Source organism: Odocoileus virginianus, chromosome 27 (assembly GCF_023699985.2).
Source record: "Odocoileus virginianus isolate 20LAN1187 ecotype Illinois chromosome 27, Ovbor_1.2, whole genome shotgun sequence".
NCBI classification, from domain to species: domain Eukaryota; kingdom Metazoa; phylum Chordata; class Mammalia; order Artiodactyla; family Cervidae; genus Odocoileus; species Odocoileus virginianus.
The window spans coordinates 35,213,071-35,231,412 of record NC_069700.1 but is presented as its reverse complement, the minus strand read 5'-3'; the positions used below and the strand labels follow the sequence as shown (position 1 = coordinate 35,231,412).

The following is an 18,342-nucleotide window of genomic DNA, read 5'->3' as shown; positions in this document are numbered from 1 at the left end:
CTGGTGCTCCCCACGGCCCACTTAGGCCCTTCTGGGTCACCCTTGGCAAGCCCCTCACCCCCCACACAGCCCCAGCCCCCTGGCAGGCACCGGTTGCCCTGTGCCAGCTGCAAGCTCCACCGTCCGCCCAGCCAGTGCCTCCGCCCAGGGCCAGGGGCAGGAAGCCACAAGCTCGTGCCAGGAGCTTATGAGCGCAAGGGGGCAGTCAGGACCTTGGAGAGCTCCCGGCCCAAGCTCTAGGGGAGCGAGGAGACTGAAGGCAGACTGAGCCAGGAAGTCTAGAACCCTACAAACCAGCATGTCCCCTTCCACATTCTTCCCAGAGAAACTCGTACACGGGCACAAGGAGATATGCCCAAAGATGATCACTGCGGCACTGCTTGAAACAGCGAAAACATGGAAACCACCTAAATACTTTCCAACAGAAGAATGGAATATTATGTAGCTAAGATATATAAAACAGCTCTCATGTATCAGCATGACAAAACCCTGAAAATTCAAAGTTGACTGATAAAGCAAAGTGCACCACTCTCTGTCCCTTTCATGTGGAAATTAGAGGCCACATACAATACAAGGTGTTATATACGGACACATATATAGACACGAGCAAAAGCTGCAAGAAGGCAGGAGATTTTCCCTGTTGCATGCACTGCGATCTCCCCAGTGCCTGGCACACACTAGGTGTTCCATAAATGCTTGCTGAATTACTCAGACAATAAAGGAACCCAGCCCCTGCAGGGTGTGGGTACCTCAAGGGAGGCAGGGATGGAACAAGACTGAGGGCCCCATAGGAGGGCTCCCAGGCATGATCCCTGTTCATTTCTTGGAAATAATCAGAAGCAAATACGACAACACGTAAATGGTTGGTTACTGTGCAACTCAAGACCCAAGCCAGACCAAACATGCAGACACAAGCGCCAGTGAAGGCATCCTAGTCCCCACACGTGCCGCCCTGAGCCACTCTGTTCATAACACAGGGCCACGTGGCCACTCCCGGGCCAGAGGCCTCCACAGGACACAGAGAGGAAGGTGCATGGGGCTGCCCTCCTACTGCCAGCCTCCTGGTTCCTGAAATCCTGCCTCCCCCTGGGGACAGGCTCTTTCCTGGCCAGCCCTCCCCGGCGCTGGAACCCTGCACCTCTGCCAGGCTTCACACACCTGCCCTGACTTGAACGTGACATGGAAGTTCCATCAGTGAAACTTGATATGGGTTTCCTGTTGTATCTTGTGGTCTCTGAGCCCTTTCTGTTTGTGGTCTGGTGACCTTTCCCGGTATCCTGGGTCCAGCTGATATATCTGTGTTAGTGTCTGCCTCCAACTGCGCTCCTAATGCCCCAGTGGATGTGGGTTACACAAAGTCTGATCACTGTCTGACTCACTGGGCTCAGCTTCCTTCTTTTCTGGGCACCTCCCTGCCCCTCACGGGATGGGGCTATCTCTACTGCACCCATCTGAATAAGTCCTCCTCACTCGCTCCAAGCAGCCCCCAGACCCCCTGCCTTCAGGGCCTGCCAACTTGTGGACTCCCCTGGCGACCCAGAGAAGGCAGAACGAAGGGGCTTCCCCCCAGGGTGGCAGGCTCACCCCCGGTATGGGGCAGCTGAGGACCTGGGCTCCCCTGTGCCTCTCCAGAGCCGTCTGTCACATCCTCCAGGCTTGGGAATCCTCTCACCGCCCCCTCTTCCTTATCTCACCCACCAGGAGGCCCGCCCCTGCCAGGAAGCAGCTAAGCAGCCAGCCCATAGGCAGTGGGCAGCAAGGTGACCGAGACACACACCATGCCCACAGATCCCAGGGGACTCAGCACCTGTGCCCTCCTGCTCTGGCACCCAGAGCCCAGGGGTGCCATTCCCTCATCCCAAACAGCACCCCGGGCTCTGGGCTCCAGACTAGGCTGGGGAAAACCCCCCTCTGGAGAGTCGAGAAACTTCCCTGCACCCAACACACAGGAGCCCAGGGATACTGGGCTCGTCTCCTCTCTGTCTCTCCCTTTCTTTTCCTGGCTTTTCAAATTTAAAAATGGAGAAAAACAATGAGAGACCAAAGCTAGGAAATCAAGTGGAAAGAATCTACATTAAGGCAAAATGTGAAAGCAGCAAATTACAACACAGAGAAAATGGGGGTTGTTAAACAACCCAAGGAGGGGGTCCCCTCTCCAGCTTCCCTGGGTTCCTGGCAGAGAGAAAGGTAAGGGGAAAGGCAGGAGGGAGGCTGGGGGAGACCCTGGACTATATGGGCTCACACCCTCATACAGACAGACACACACACACACACACACGTGCGCGCGCGGAGTCCCCCCCCTCCACCCCCGTCCACCCTCTCCAAAGTCAGCCCTTCTCCCCACACCTGCTCTCAGGAGAGGGAGCTATTCAGAGGCATCAGTGACCAACATTATGTTACTTTTACTTTCAACCGGGAACGAAGCCCTGGTCTAAGGAAATGGAGCTGTGCAACAGATTCCAGGCAGCAGAGCTGTGGATGAAAGGGCATCTGAGGTCAGGGAGACGTCCAGGCCCTGAGAGAAGCCCCCTAACCTGTGGCCGTCCAGGAGGGCTGGGGCTGGGGGCGGGCAGCGAGGGGCAGCTCTGGCTCCAGCAAGGGCTCAAGGGCTCTCCAGGGCGGTGGGGGTGGGGTGAGCCTGGCTCACGGCCAGCACCCCCTTTCTGCTCCCACTCCCAGCCCTTCTCCCCACCATCCAGTGTCCACTCCAGCCTCCTTTCTCTCATACATGGCTCCCACAGTGTGTGTGCATGTGTGCGTGAGTGCATGCGTGTGCATGTGTACAAGTGGCATGCAAGGCCCACATCCCCCCCTCAGGTCTGGTCCCAGCAAAAACCCACCACATCAGGCCTTCCTCTACAGAGGCTGCCCCTTCAGTCTGCCTCCCTCGCTTATCTTATCTCCTCCCGGTCTGTCTCTGCTCCGGCCCTCACGGTGCTCAGCACACTTGCTCGTGACAGGCCGTGACCCACGCTTGCCAGATGAATGGGCCACCGAGCACCCGACTACAGGGATGGGAGGGCCAGCGGGGCAGGAGCTGCTGGCACTGGCTTGGGGGCGGAGGCGCTGTAGGAATCTGAAGTGGCCACCTGCTCAAACCTGCACACTTCCTCTAAGAACCTCCCTGACCCCTGCAGCCCACTGTGACCTCCCCTCTGAGCACCACCTGGTCACACGGAGTGCCCGGATGTCTACGTGTCTACCAGCATTGGGCAGCCACTTTGTGCCAGGCTCTGGGCTGCAAAGGTCATCCAGGCACAGGGCCTGCCCTGTAGGATGCACTGGCAAGCTCCAAGCCCATGTGGACGTCATGCACACTGGGACCTCTCTCTCAGTCCTGCCTTCTGCTGGGAATTTACCTTTCTACCTAGATGTAAATTCCTTGCTATGAGTGCTCAAGAAATGCACGTGCAAAAGATCAAGTGGAAAAGTATAAGATAGCCATGCAAACTGGCAGGGCCCCAAAGGCCCAGGGCTGAAGACAGCCGGGCTAGTAGAGAAGGCCGGGGGGGCAGGGCAACTCCAGCCCGAGGGGACACAGTGGGCCCACTAGGAGAGACTCGGCTGGAGCCAGGAAGACCCGGGTACCAAGGGACAGTGAAGGGGACACAGTCACCCCACTTTCCCACCTGCAGGGTCCCCATGATGCACCCCACCAAAGGTTTGTGCAAAGTGTGGATCTCACACCTGCTCTCAGCTTCCTCTTCCCTGCCATTGTGAGACAAAAGGGAAATGTCCTCTCCGCAGCTTCGGGCTGTGTGACTTTGTTCTTTTTGGGTTCTGCTTGGTTTCCGGTTGTGCTGGGTCTTTACTGCGGCACACAGGCTCAGTAGTTGTGTGGGCATAGTCACCCCAAGGCATGTGGGATCCTGGTTTCCCAACCAGGAATCGAACCCCTGTCCCCTGCACTGGAGGGCAGATTCTTAGCCACTGGACCACCAGGGAAGACCCTGGCTGTGTGACTTTAGACAAGTTACTTAGCCTCTCTGAGCATCAGGCTTACCATCAGTAAAATAGGGAAAGATTTAAAAAAACTTCACCTGATGGGGCTAGCGTGAGGGTCAAATGGTATTTGTGAAAGCCTGGGTCAGCCTCCAGGAGCCAAAGTCTCTGGGGAGTGAGCGAGTCCTAGTGGGGGTGGGGCTGCAAAGGCAGAGGGGCAGGGAGCTCGTCAAGACCTCAGGTCAGGACCCCAGGTCAGGACCCGGGGCTGTGAGGATGCTCTGGGGGCCAGAGACACCGGGCGACACTCAGCTCTGTTTCCAGGGACAGAGCCTGCTGGGCAGAACCCGCGGCCTCAGCCTAGAGGCTGTGTCCAAGGCAGGACACACATCCCTCCTTTCCCAGACACTCTCAGCTCATGTCCCCCCGCCGCCCCCCTCGGCCCATACACGTGGTAATACACACCCTCACAACGTCACAAACCACACATCACTGCCACCCCACACAAGATCACAGCAACACAAGTGCACACAGTAAGCACACCGCCTCACACAGCCACACTCACCACACCCAACCTCCGCAGGTCACACCCTACACACAGCCGCAGACCCAGACACACGGGTCAGCTGCCCATACCTCCTTGGAGCCACCGGCCAATCCTTAGCACCATCAACATCTCACCTTTGCTACTGGTGCTCGGGGGACCCGGCTGGGGGATGCTGGCGGGGGCAGGGATGGCCCCTGGGTGGAGGGAGACAGCACCTCTGTCATCCAGCAACTACTCACCCGGCCGCCTCAGTGCCCCACTCTGGGCGAAATCCACATCTTCCCTCTGCAACCAGGCCGTCCACTCACACCCACCTGCCCCCGGGGAGACCCAGGCGGGACCTGTGGGCACAGGGACACCGCCATCTGAGAGCCAGCCTGCTGTGACATGGGGGACCGAGGCTGGGCGCAGACGGGCCCTCGTCCCACATCCGGCCCCTGCGTGATGAGAGCCAAGTCGCCCAGCCTCTCTGAACCTACACGTCCGCATCTGTAAAGTGGGACGGCATGCTCGCCACCCTCCGGATGCGGCAGGGGTGTTGTGAGGATTAAAGGGGTCACCTGTGGACAGCCCGGCCCCTGGGGGGATATTTTGGGGACGGGGAAGAGGCACGCTGCGGCGGGGACCAGCCAGGGGAGCTGTGGGGCTCAGAGCCCTCGAGCTGAGCGCTGCCGCCCCCTCCCTGGGAGGCTGCTGGGCAGCGAGGGCTGTTCAGAGCTGCATTATTCATGGCGCACGGCTCTGAGCAGAGGGAAATTTGCTGAGTGATCGACCTAATATCTTAACACAAACCCATTTAGGCAAAACACCTTTGAAGCGAGAAAAGCTGGGAGAAAAAAGAGAGAGGAGAGAAGGAAGCGAAGGTGTTTAGAGGCAGGTGGTGGAGGGAGGGGGCTGTGGGGGAAGGCACAAGGAGGTGTCTGGTTCCAGCCCCGGCCCAGATCCAGGCCACCCGCCGGAGACCCCTGCCCCAACCCAGCCCCCGAGGGCCCACCTTCCTCTGTTCTCAGTGGCCATCCTGGGCATTCTTCTTATTTTGTATACAATAATGATTAATTTTTTAATATTTGTGTATTTGGTGGTGACAAGTCTCAGTTGCGGGATCTAGTTCCCTGACCAGGGATCAAACCCTGGGCCCCCTACTTTGGAGGCATGGAGTCACAGCCACTGGGCCACCAGAGAAGCCCCCCGGCAGGGCACTCCTCAGCTGAGGGAATCCCACCGACTTCTCAGAGTTGGTTCAGAGAGGGAAAGGAGTCTGCCCAAGGCTCCCACGGCAAGTCGGGCTGGGCAGCAGTCAGACCCAGCACTGCTCAGCGCTAGTTCAGAGTCCTCTGCTGAAAAACCCCTTTCAGAACAAGACCCCCAGCTCCAGCGACACAGCTGGAGGGCGAGGTCACAGAGCAGCTTTTCAGCCCCTTCCCTGACCTCACAACTCCACACTCCACAGCGAGGCCACTTTCTCCAATGAAACTCAAGCGTCCCTACCCTGGAGCCTTGGCTGGTCCCCCTACAGGAAAAGCCCCTCCTGCTTGCCCACCTGCCCAGCCCTGCCTCGGGGCTCCACTTCTCCACCTCTCCCCCACGAAACACCCCAGATCCTCCTGCAATGGGGATGTGCCGCCGCCCACCCAGGCTCTCATCACACCCCTTTCCCCTGGAATCTGCCATCCTCTGCCAAAGCTGCTGGGTCAGTAACTCCTGTGCTTTGAGGCATGAGGGCTGGAGCCAGGTTGCCCGAGTTCAGATTCTGTTCTGCCACTTCTCAGCTGTGGGACTCCGGACAAGTTACTCACCTCTCTGGGTTTCATCTCCTCATAGTAAAGCATGAAGAACAACTGAATTAATACATGCAGCAGTGCCTGGCACACAACTACTCAAAGTTTGCTCCTGTAACACTTGATCGTTTTCTCCATCAGCCCATAAACCCCTTCAAGGGCAGATTGCATTTTTCTCTTTCCTCACTCCCTGAGTTCCAGCACAGCAGGTGTTCAGTGTTGACTCTTGTTTCTGGCAATGTTGTCTGCCTGGCCTCTTCACCTCAGACCCCTTGGGAGGAGGAGCCAGCTCTGGGCTGGTGGTGGAGACACCTGTTGAGAGGCAGGGGCATGGAGAAGATGACCTCTGGCCAGCTCCAGCCCAGCAGCCAGGCCTGCAGTTTGGTGGGAGAGGAACAGGAGGCTGCAGACTGGGATGAAATATTTAGGAGCCCACATCCCCAGGAAGTGGAAACTGACAAGCAAAATGAAATGTTGAGATGTAATTACTCAGGCAGGCCAAGCATGTCTCCCTGCCGGCAGCGGGCTCGGGCCTTCCCAAGGTGCCCCAAGCAGGCACTGGGTAATGAAGTCCTCCTGGACCTTCCCGCACCAGCCCTCATGCCCTCCCCAACAGGAGCCTGACTCGGGCTCTTCAAGTCGACCCTTCTCATGGCAGAAGAGCAGGATGTGGAAGGAACAGCGGGCTGAGCCCATCCTCAGCTCTGGATGTACCCAGGGTGAGGCCCCAGCTTCCTCAGCCAGGAAATGGGGCTGCTGACCCCTCGACTGGGAAGCAGGACAGACAGTGGGTGTGAGTGTGCCCCCGAGACTGGCCATGGGGGAGGGGCATGGCGAGGACAGAGCAGACACCAGCTGGCCCTGTGGACCATCGGAGGTTTTTCTTAGGCTCTGAGCTGCCTGCGACTGGGGTTAGCAAGAGCTGGTGGACAAAGGTCAGGGGCAGAGGCCCAGATGTGGCCCTGAGCTGGGGAAGTGCTCACCCCACCCCCCCAAAACCTGTCCCAGGCTCTCCCAATGATGCTGGGGAAAAGCTTGGGGCCCCAGAGCCTGCGAGCCTGCTTGGCCAGATCTGGGATGGAAAGGGGCCTCCAAGCCTGGATCCCGGGAGCAGTCCTAAGTGGGTCTCAGGAGGGCATCTGGGGAGGGGCGCAAGGAGGGGTGCTCGGCTGATCCTGCCCTCTCTGTGGAACACCAAAGCTGGGGCAGAGGACCCGACAGCTACTGATTTTTCTCAATAGGCCTTTGGGGCTAGACATTTTTCATAGTAAGAGATGGTCCCGTGTTGCAATACAAAAGGACATCCTGGGACTCTGGGCACTAAGTATGAGAGGGGACTTGAGCCACTGTGATATTTACACTGACATTTAAATGCACCCCAGGCACTCTGGCCCGGGTGGGACTACCTGCAGTTGAGAGGTCCTTTCTAAATCTAAACCAGAGCCCAGAGAAGCTCGTGATCTGCTCAAGGCAGTCACAGAGTTGCCACCCCGGCCCCTCTCCAGGCTGGCTCTGAGCTCCGGGGACAGGTCCAGCCTCACCCGAGGCAGCAGCCAGCTGACTTCTCAGGCTCTGATCCCCTGGGCCCTGTCCCCGACTCCTGTGGACACCACCTGACCAGGCCAGAGCCCCACACCGGCATGCAAACCTCAGCCTGTCCAGCCGAGCACCCACCACCCCACCAAAACCCATCCCACTCCAGCATGCCCTTCCCTCCCACCTTCACTCGCTCTCACCTCAGCTCCCTCGGGTCCTGAAGCCCTGCGGCCTCATCTTCTGCGCTCCCCGCCTCCAACAGGACCTGCACTTCCCAACACCAGAGTGTTCCCTCTGTTCTAGGCCCAGTTCCCCTTCCCGGACTCCTTCAAGTCACTTCAAGTCAGCTCCTGTCGGTTCTTGAAGATTCAGCTCAGGTCTCCTCCTCCAGGAAGTCTTCCTAGGTGTCCCCAGGCTCCTTCTCTGCTGGGTGCCCGTAACCATCCCAATAACTCAGGTACTGTACTTAGCACAGGGAAGGGAAAGTTTTGGACTAGATGCCTCCAGGGAGTGGCCACTGCTGGGCCCATTTCTGGGCACAGAGCATCCACTGATTCAGCAACAATTCACTAAGACCCTCCCAGTGCCAGGTGCTGCCCTGGATGCTGTGGGGACAGCCATGGATAGGACAGACGAGAATCCTGCCCTCAGGGAGCTGACTTCTGTCTATGAATTAGACCACAGATGCTGAAGAATGAGAGAAGGAATGAATGAATGTGCAAATGAGCAAACGGACTAACTAGGAGCTGGCCTATTGCGCAGAAGGCCTCGTTCCGCATCTCTAGCTCCTGTTCCTCTGCCCTCCTTTCCCTGTCTCCCCACCCAGTCCCCTGCCCCCTCCTCCCCGCTCACACACATGACCCCATGGCCCACGCATTCTGGCAGCACCCTTCGGTCATGCAATGTCTGCACCTGTTCTCTCATTAGCTCCTCTCAGTCAGCCCACGGCTTAGGCACTGTGATCATTATACAGATCAGGAAACTGAGTCCTGTAAGCCAGAGCCTAGTCCTGGATGCCGCCACCTTCCCTTTCTCCAACCTGTCTGCTCCCTCTGCCCTGCCTCTGCATATGTCTCTCTCTCCCAGAGTCAGGTGTCTGGTGAGTTGCCACCTCTCTCCCAGCCTGTTTCCCTGTCTTAAAATGGGGCAGGCAGAGTGGTTTTGAGAGATGGGAAACAGAGCCTGTTCCCCTCCCCTCCCCCCACCCACAGCCCCTACTGCATCCCCCCCACCCCGCTCTATCCCCTTCCCCCTCCCTCCCTCCTCTCTCCTCTCATGTGTCACTTTGTCCTGCTTTTTCCCCCCATCCCAAGGCCTCCCTTGAGCCCCAAGACGTCTGCAAAATGGTTGTTAGCTTTCCTTCTGGCTCATTAAATATGAGAATTTGCATAGAATATCCATATGATCACTCTGTCTACAGCAAAATGAGGCACAGATGTACCGCACCATGTGAGTCAGGAAGAACGAGGAGGATGGTCACAAGGGGCGGGGGTGCGGCCAGCCAGGAAAAGGCCACATGCTCACCCTCGGGGCCCAAGGCCGCAGAGGCAGCCCTGCACCCCTCCAGCCCTTTCTTGGCCTCTGATGGCTAATCTGCCCATTCTTGTCATACAATAATCAGCACAGTAAGGACTGCAATTACCCCCATTTTACAGATGGAGAAACTGAGGGCCAAAGAATGGTAGCTTCTTCAGACACACAGCAAGGCCATGGCAAGCCTGAGGGTCAGCACTGTCTGCCGTGAGGTGGCCCATCCCCCTTATTGTCAGGAATGCAGCCCCCTCCTTGCTCTCAGAAGAAAAGCATCATGAAGAACCAAATTTAATCACGCAGCTCCCCTATCCAGAGCACCCTGCTGCTCCTCTGGGACAGGCCCATGGTTCTTTAAGACTCTCCTCTTCCCATCTGCTCTTCAAGGAAGCTCCCCTTTCCCCCCTTCCCCCAGTTCCCATTCTGCACCCCCCATCCCACCCCACCCCCCACCCCATACAACAACAATTTGGCTAGATGCAAAGAGTTTTGGAAACAACTGCTTCCAAACCTCATCCCAGCTATATAACTGCATTCAGACCTGCCTCAACACAAAAAGATTCACAGCAGTGCCCAGAAATAAACATATTTGGCTAAAAGAGAAATTTGTAAGGGACCAGCACTCTACAGATGAGGTCCCGAGCAGCATCCAGGGATTGGCCATTCTTGGGGACCCGAGCCAACCAGGGCTTCCCCCTGGTCTGGTGCTGGCGCTGTCCGTGGTGCTGAATGCAGGGTCACTGGGGCCATTTTCCTCCCCTCCACCAACATACAACCTGGGAGCAAGACGTGCGGGCTAGTGCTTCACAACATACCCTAGACCTGTCCCTTCTCACCACTCCCACTCTTTGGTCACCATCACGTCTCACCTGGAGGACAGCAGTAGCCTCCTCACTGGCCCTTTTGCTTCAGGCCCACAGTCTCTTCCCTACACAATGGCCGGAGGGACCCTAGTAAACCCAAGCCCATCTACATCTCTTCTCTGTTCACAAGCCTCCCACAGCTCCCGTCTCACTCAAATCAAAAGCCGAAGTCCTCAGAGAGGCCAGAAGGGCCCCCATGATCTTCCCCTCCTCTTCCACTTCTCTGCCCCCTCAATTGCTCTGTTCCTGCCTCTTGGCTACCCTCCAAGTCCCAGGAAGGCTTTCAGGGCCTTTGCACTTGTCAGTAGCCCTGCCCGGGGCACTCTTCCCACAGATCTCTTCGTGGCTCACTCCCTCACTGTATTTAGGCCTCTGCCCTAAGTTCGCCTCTGCAGAAAAGCCTTCCTTGACCACTTGTATGACAGTCTCCCCTTCCTTCCCCCTCTGTCTACTTATGCAGCTTTCTCCTTTATAGCAATGCTCATTGGTTCCTATCTGAAAGTCTATCATACAATGAAGTCTTTACTTGTTTACAATAAGTTGCCCCTATCCCTCCCCCCAAATGTGAGCTCACAAGATCAGTGATCCTCATCTCTTTAGTCCACTGCTGTATCCCCCATCTCCTGGCTCAATGCCTGGCACACAGTAGGGGCTCAATAAATATCTTTCCAGCAAATGAATAAATTATTGTATAGAAGTGAGGGGTGAAAGGGCTGAGAAAGTGCCCCCACTGCCCTACTCACCAGCCATATCCCCATAGAGCAGGCTCTACAATCTGGAGGCCTAGACTCCCTTCTTCTGAGTCCTCAAAAAACCCAGGAGCCCGAGGGAAGCCATCACTGAAAAGGTGACCATCAGGGATGTGTTCCTCCCAACCTCCAGGCCCTGTGATGCCCACGTTTAGACAGAGCCCCTCGCAGGCTCATCCACAGCCACACGTGACTAAGTAACTCCCATCACACTCACATTCCGCGTCACAGAAGCTGCCCGCCCCCCTTCCCTGGTCCTGAGGGAACTTAAAGCCTGTGTGTGTCGAGGGGGTGGGGTCGTCCTCCGAGGTCTGCCCATCTGACTGACCCAGCAGCACTCCCCCAGAGAAGCTGGGTAAGACATCACATATGTCATTGAAAGGAGGGCCCCTCCCTCCTTCCTTCCCTCGGGCTCTGGAGTCACACAGACCTAAATGCAAAGCTCTGCCTCTGACATGCTGTGAAGGCCAGCCCACAGGCAGCCTGGGCCATGGCCACTTCCTCCATAAAACAGGGACAATTCTCAGGGCGTCTGTGTAGGGGCTGGGGCCAGGGCCCGGCAGCTGCAGTGGGTGTGGTTAATGAAATACTCCCTGGAAAATCGCATATTAAAACACAAGGAGGTCCAGGAAGCTTCACACAGGCCAGGGTGGGCTGGCTAAGGGGCTGGTGCAGGAGGCAGAGCCTGGGGCTCAGAGGCTCTGGGAAGAGGGCTGGCTGGATGACACAGGGTAACAAGGGGAAGAAAGAGCTTCAGACATCCCTCTGTGTGTCCACGACGTGCATGCGCCCACTGAAGAAAGTACACAGCCCCTGCCTGGTCTCATGAAGAACTGGAAAGCTCCGGGAGGGGCAGTGACTTGTCCAAGGTCACACAGGAGTAGGGGGTGATGCTGAGGCCAGAACCCTCCTGGGACACTCAGCAGACCCTGAAGATCGGGACAGGAGGGAAGGAAGCCATGAGCTCACAGTATCCCGGGGCTGCAGGGAAATGGGGGCTGGGGCTTGCTTGGATGACATCCCTAAGAAGCCCAGAGTAGGGGGCTGGGAGTACTGGGACCTCAGATAGGAAAACAGGCTCAAACTCAGTAGTCAGCAAGGAGGTCAAGAGGGCTTTCTGGAAGTCAAGGCCCAAACTGGGTGGGGGCAGGGAAAAGTCAATGCCTTTGCCACCTGCTCTTTAACAAAGGGGAAGAAGTCAGAAGGGATCCCTAAACATGGGAGCCTGGGAGGACAGAGCCCAGCGTGCACCCAGTGCAGAGGCTCAGAGAAGGGGAGGAGGAAGAAACAAGGGCAGGAAATGAACTCAAAGACAATGGGGCTCAGACCAGGCTGAGAGATTCATTCGTCAAAAGGCTCAGAGGTAACACAACCAGAGAGGCCAAAGGAGCCCACTCTATGGGCTCAGGTCTGGGCCCAAGAACACAGGCAGAGCAGAAGCCAGAGGCCAACCCAGTGATACCCGGACCTCCACATGGTGAGGACAGAAAAACCAAGAGAGGTGGGTAAGGCACACGAAGACCCAAATCACAGGGGTCTCCTCTGACATATCACCTTCACACTGGGGATGAAGCTGAGGCTCAGAGATGGAAAGTAACCAGCCCAGGGTTACACAGCCACCCAAAGGCTAGAACTGGGACCCGACCCGCAATCCCCACTCTGATGAGTAACCGTGACAATGACACCTCCAGCAGTTCAGTGCTGAGTGCGGGGCCCCAACTGTGCTAGCGCTTTACAGGGATTAACTCATTTGATGCTCATGGCAAGCCAGAAGGGAAATGCTATTAATTTTCCCATTGAATGAGGTGGAAACTGAGGCCCAGAGCCTCAAAGTGACTGCTCAAGGTGGCACAGTTCATGGTGGCTCTTGAGGCCCCCACCCTACCGCACCATCTGGGGAAGATGGCATGAAGCCCAAAGCCACGAAGGGGTTGCAACCAGCAAAGGGAAATGTTAGGTCCAGAAGAAATCTTCAAACGTTCCACAAAAAAGGCCAGTGAAAGAAAAAGTTGCTTCCTGTCGATGGACAGGGAGGCCTGGCGTGCTGCAGTCCATGGGGTCGCAGAGATTCGGACACTGAACTGAACTGTCCAAGAGGGAAGGGGTGCAAACTTGGAGTGAAAAGGGCTCAGTGTCTACCATCTCCTTCCTCCTGCCACTCCTGTCAAGCTTAGAGGCAAACTCGGATGGGAGCATGTCCCCATCATGATAAGTCAGGGAAAACACATCAGAGATGAGTCAGGGAGAGAGGAGAGGTGGGTTGGTGACACCCAACCCACAGGACTCACAAAATCAAGAGGTGCCAGCCTCACACCAAAGGCCAGAGGGCAGAGAAATTAAAGTGGACAGGCGGAGTCCCCACGGCGGGCCAGGCAGCTCAGGGTTCATCCTCACAGCAGGACAGAGACTGATGTGGCCGCCACAGAGCAGTCACACTGGTGCCAGCACCTTGCCAATCTCCCGGGGTGCCCAAGCCAGGTCCACTTAATTTCCACCCATGGTCTGGTCAGCGGGCAGGGGATGCTGGGCCCCAGCTGCAGGTCCCTGGGCGGCGGGGCTGCGCTCTCCCCCCAGGAAGATGCTACCAGCCATCGTATACACCAACCCAAAAAGCCAGTGGCAGGACCCCTCCCTGAATCTGGGTACCCCCAACCTTGGCTGATCTCAACCTCATGTCACCTGACTGAGGGTGAGAAGGTCACACGCTCCAAGCTCTGTCTTCGTGCAATTGGCCCCAATCATCCCTGAACCAAAAGACCAAGCCTGTAGCGCCCCCATGACAAGCCTCCACTTACAAGAAGGATGCCTGGAGCCAGGGGCCTCGGACTAGGGGCACCCAGCCTGCCAGCTGTCAGAGCCAACCCTGCAGGTGAGCTGACATGCCGCTCCTGTTACAGATGAGAGACGGAGGCCCCGGAAGGGCAGCGACCTGCCTGAGAGCACATCTGTTCATCCTACAAACATCTGCTGAGGCCCCGCCATGTGCAAGGGAGGGCAAGGGGCACACAGCCAAGGAGGGAGGGGTCCTACCCTTCCCTGGTCTCAAGGGGCCCAGCCAAGCAGGAGAGGAAGAGGGGAAATTCAGCAGGCACTGGGGCAAGGGTGACTGGGGTTCCCAGGAGGCCAACCCCAGGGGAAGATGACAGGCCTCCATGGGTCAGCAAGTCTGCAGGAAGCCTTGGCTCAGAGCCGCCACGATGGGCAGAGAAGACTCCCCAAGGCCCTAAGGAATTTGGACACAGCAGCTGGACACACCAACTCCAAGGGCCAAAAACACTGTTAAAGGCAAGACTGGCCTGAAAGAAACCGCGCAGCTCCGCCTCACATGGGTCCCCGTCTCACAGCCACTAGGACCAGGCCAGGCCCCTCACTGCGGTCCCATCTGCCTGCTGCCTCCTCCAGGCCCTTGCTCACGCTGCTCCCCCACCTGGCACACCCCCTCCTTCCTCCCCACTTATCCAAGTGTGCCCCTCCTCCAGGCCCTGCTGGGCGGGGCCCCCTGCGGCCCTGGAATTTATCTCTTCACCTCCACACAGGCATCATCACATCCCTTCATTCACTTATTCAACCAGACTCTCCCCAGCCCCTCCTGCAGGAGGGCAGGGTGCCAGGTCTGACTGGGCACTACTCTTCCCACACCCGCTGGGAGCCGGCAGGGCCCACAGCCGCGCTCCTCTCCTCGCACGGGGGCTGAGTACCCAGAGGATGTGAAATAGATCCATGAAGTCCAGGCTCTGGAAGGCTGAGCTTCTTCCCATTCCTGCCTTCTGGGGCAGGCAGCATGCCACGACGAAGCATCCCAAGGCAGGAGCTGCAGTGGGAAGGATTTCTGTCCTCGGTGGGTCAGGACAGGGTTGGGGGCAGCCAGAACTCAGAGAGCAGGAGAGGGTCCCAGGGCAGCCTGACCCCAGAAGCCTCAGTCTGCCTTTCTGTGGACTGGGAGAGCAACCTTTCAGGCCTGAATAGGAAGAAGGGCTTACGAAGTGAGTAGCTGGCTGAATTTTGTGATCAATCACCCATCCCACCAGCATTTACTGAGTGAATCCTATGTGCCAGGGACTGTGCTAGAGGCTGGGGAGGCATCAGAGAACAAAACAGGCAAAAAAAAAAAAAAAGCCCTGCTGTCACAGACCATAAACAAATAAAAGTGTACTTGTCAAGTGCTATAAAGAAAAACAGGGGACTTCCCTTGTGGTCCAGCGCCTGAGAGTCTGGCTTGCAATGCAGGGGACGTGGGTTCAATCCCTGGTCAGGGAACCAGGATCCCACATGCTGCAAGGCAGCTAAGCCTGTAAGCCAAAACCAGAGTCCATGCTTCGCAACTAAAGATCTCCCATAACACAGTGAAGATCCCGCGTGCCACGACTAAGACCCAACACAGGCAAATGAAAAACAGAAAGAAGACAAAGAACAAGTCTTTTAAAAAAGAAAAACAGAGCAGGAAAGAGGGAATAGAGAGTTCTGAGCTGGGGACACAGTGGGACACAGAGAGGCCCCTCTGACGCGGGCACAGCTGAGAAGGCAGCCAAATGCCCCGAGGAGAGGCCACCTAGACCACCGGGGACAGAACTTTCCAGGTCGAGGGAGCATCCAGTGCAAAGGCCCTGAGGTCAGCGTGTGCCTGGAGTGTCAGAGGGGCCGTGAGGAGGCTGGTATGACTGCAGCAGAGACGGGTAGAGTGGAAGGAGACAAGGTCTGGGGGGTGGGCAGCAGAAAGGGGAGCGGGCACTTCCAGTGGCCTCCCCTTTGGGGGTTCTGGGTCCTGGGGGTGCCCTGGGGCAAACCTCCTCTCTGCTCTCCCAGAAAAATGAGCAGCACCAGGTCCCCCCAGCCCCCAGGTAGCATAGCTCTTTCCAGGTGGCTGAGCTCTTCCCTTACCCCTCAGAGCCTCTGTTTACAGCCTGAGAAGCTGAGTCTAGAGATGTCACAGAGCCAGAGGGAAGAGGTGCCCCAGCCTTGGGCCAGCCTTACCAGCCAGCCGTGCGGACAGGGGCCATCTAAATGCAGGTCTGACGCCCTGCCCAGGGAGCTGGAGCTGGAGGTCAGAGCAGCGACAGCTTGATGCACCCGCGTCTCTGGAATACCAATGGGGGACGCGGGGACCCAGCAGGCGGAGGAGGTTTAGAATTTCCCACCATGGAAGGGACAAGGCATCCTCCTAAGGCCCCCACGCCTCTTCCTGCCACACTCAGGAAGGCCCTCTCCTTCCCACCCTAGGAGCACAGGCCTAGATGTGCCCAGGGAGCTGGAATCACTCGCTGGAGTACCAGACTGCCCAGGAGACCCCACGGAGAGGCCCCTGCTGAAAGCTGACCTGGGCCTCACTATCACATGCACCAGAGATGGGGAGGCCTGGCTGGATTCAAATTCCCCTCCTGCTACCTGCCACCTGTGTAGCCTCAGGAGAGTTACTTAACCTTTCTGAGCCTCAGCATGGCCCTCCACATAACAGAGTTGTCCTGAAAGATAAATGAATTCAGTTCAGTTCAGTCGCTCAGTCGTGTCCGACTCTTTGCGACCCCATGAACCGCAGCACGCCAGGCCTCCCTGTCCATCACCAACTCCCAGAGTCCACCCAAACCCATGTCCATTGAGTTGGTGATGCCATCCAGCCATCTCATCCTCTGTCATTCCCCTCTTCCTCCTGCCCTCAATCTTTCCCAGCATCAGGGTTTTTTCAAATGAGTCAGCTCTTCGCATGAGGGGGCCAAAGTATTGTAGCTTCAGCTTCAACATCAGTCCTTCCAATGAACACCCAGGACTGATCTCCTTTAGGATGGACTGGTTGGATCTCCTTGCAGTCCAAGGGACTCTCAAGAGTTATGAATAACTCCATAAATGAGTTATGAAGCCCATAAAACAGGGTCTGGTTCACAGGGGGGCTTCGTACATGTTACCTACTAATCACCCCTTCACCTGTCACCCACACAGGAGCCCTGGGCTCTGGCACTCAACTTCCCTGTGACCTTAGACGGGCTCCTTGACTTTCCTGAGCCTCAGTTGTCCTCATCTGTGAAATGGAGCACCAGCACGAGGAAACAGGCTCACACAGGCGCCTGCAGACACAGAAAAGCTGTGGGCGCATAGAAGCTTACACTCCGGAGCCCAGCCCCTGGGAGCACCCAGGACAGTGGTGGGAGGCACTGACGGCGGGGCCCCCCTGCCAGCCTCTCTAGCCTGCATCCCCCTCCAGGGGTGACTCACGTGGTCTCTGCATACCTCGTCCCAGCACTGGTTGTTGCCACTCAACTCACCCTTGGGCAGCCTCCACCTGGCAGAGAGGGGGGAGCCCTGCAGCGAGAAGGCAGCAGCCCTCACACAGAGGGGGCACGCACCCACACGGAGGGGCACCCACATCTCACACAGAGGGAAACCCACACCTCACACAGAGGGAAACCCACACCTCACACAGAGGGGGCACGCACCCACACGGAGGGGCACCCACATCTCACACAGAGGGAAACCCACACCTCACACAGAGGGAAACCCACACCTCACACAGAGGGGGCACGCACCCACACGGAGGGGCACCCACATCTCACACAGAGGGGCACCCACACCTCACACAGAGGGGGCACGCACCCACACGGAGGGGCACCCACATCTCACACAGAGGGGCACCCACACCTCACACAGAAGGGCAGCCACACCTCACACAGAGGGAAACCCATACCTCACACAGAGGGAAACCCACACCTCACACAGAGCGGCGCCCACACCTCACACAGAGGGGGCACGCACCCACACGGAGGGGCACCCATATCTCACACAGAGGGAAACCCACACCTCACACAGAAGGGCAGCCACACCTCACACAGAGGGAAACCCACACCTCACACAGAGGGAAACCCACACCTCACACAGAGGGGCGCTCACACCTCACACAGAGGGAAACCCACACCTCACACAGAGGGCCACCCACACCTCACACAGAGGGAAACCCACACCTCACACAGGGGGAAACCCACACCTCACACAGGGGGAAACCCTCACCTCACACAGGGGGAAACCCACACCTCACACAGAGGGAAACCCACACCTCACACAGGGGGAAACCCACACCTCACACAGAGGGAAACCCACACCTCACACAGAGGGAAACCCACACCTCACACAGAGGGGCGCTCACACCTCACACAGAGGGAAACCCACACCTCACACAGAGGGAAACCCACACCTCACACAGAGGGGCGCTCACACCTCACACAGGGGGAAACCCACACCTCACACAGGGGGAAACCCACACCTCACACAGGGGGAAACCCACACCTCACACAGGGGGAAACCCACACCTCACACAGAGGGAAACCCACACCTCACACAGACGGGCCCCCACACCTCACACAGAGGGGGCATGCACCCACACCTCACACAGAGGGGGCACGCACGCACCCACA

General features: G+C 57.5%; 1 protein-coding gene across 6 annotated transcripts in view; it reads right to left on the bottom strand.

The window, feature by feature from the left end:
* Positions 1-18,342, bottom strand: part of GRM4 (glutamate metabotropic receptor 4) — a 114,288-nt gene that overhangs the window by 40,070 nt on the left and 55,876 nt on the right. The window contains exon 1 of one of the 6 annotated variants that reach the window (XM_070456593.1): positions 2,841-2,946. The exons of the other annotated variants lie outside the window; for them this stretch is intronic. The gene's annotated coding sequence lies outside the window, so the exon portion shown is untranslated. Of the gene's footprint in view, positions 1-2,840; positions 2,947-18,342 lie in introns of those variants that run through there. 6 annotated transcript variants of the gene reach the window in all.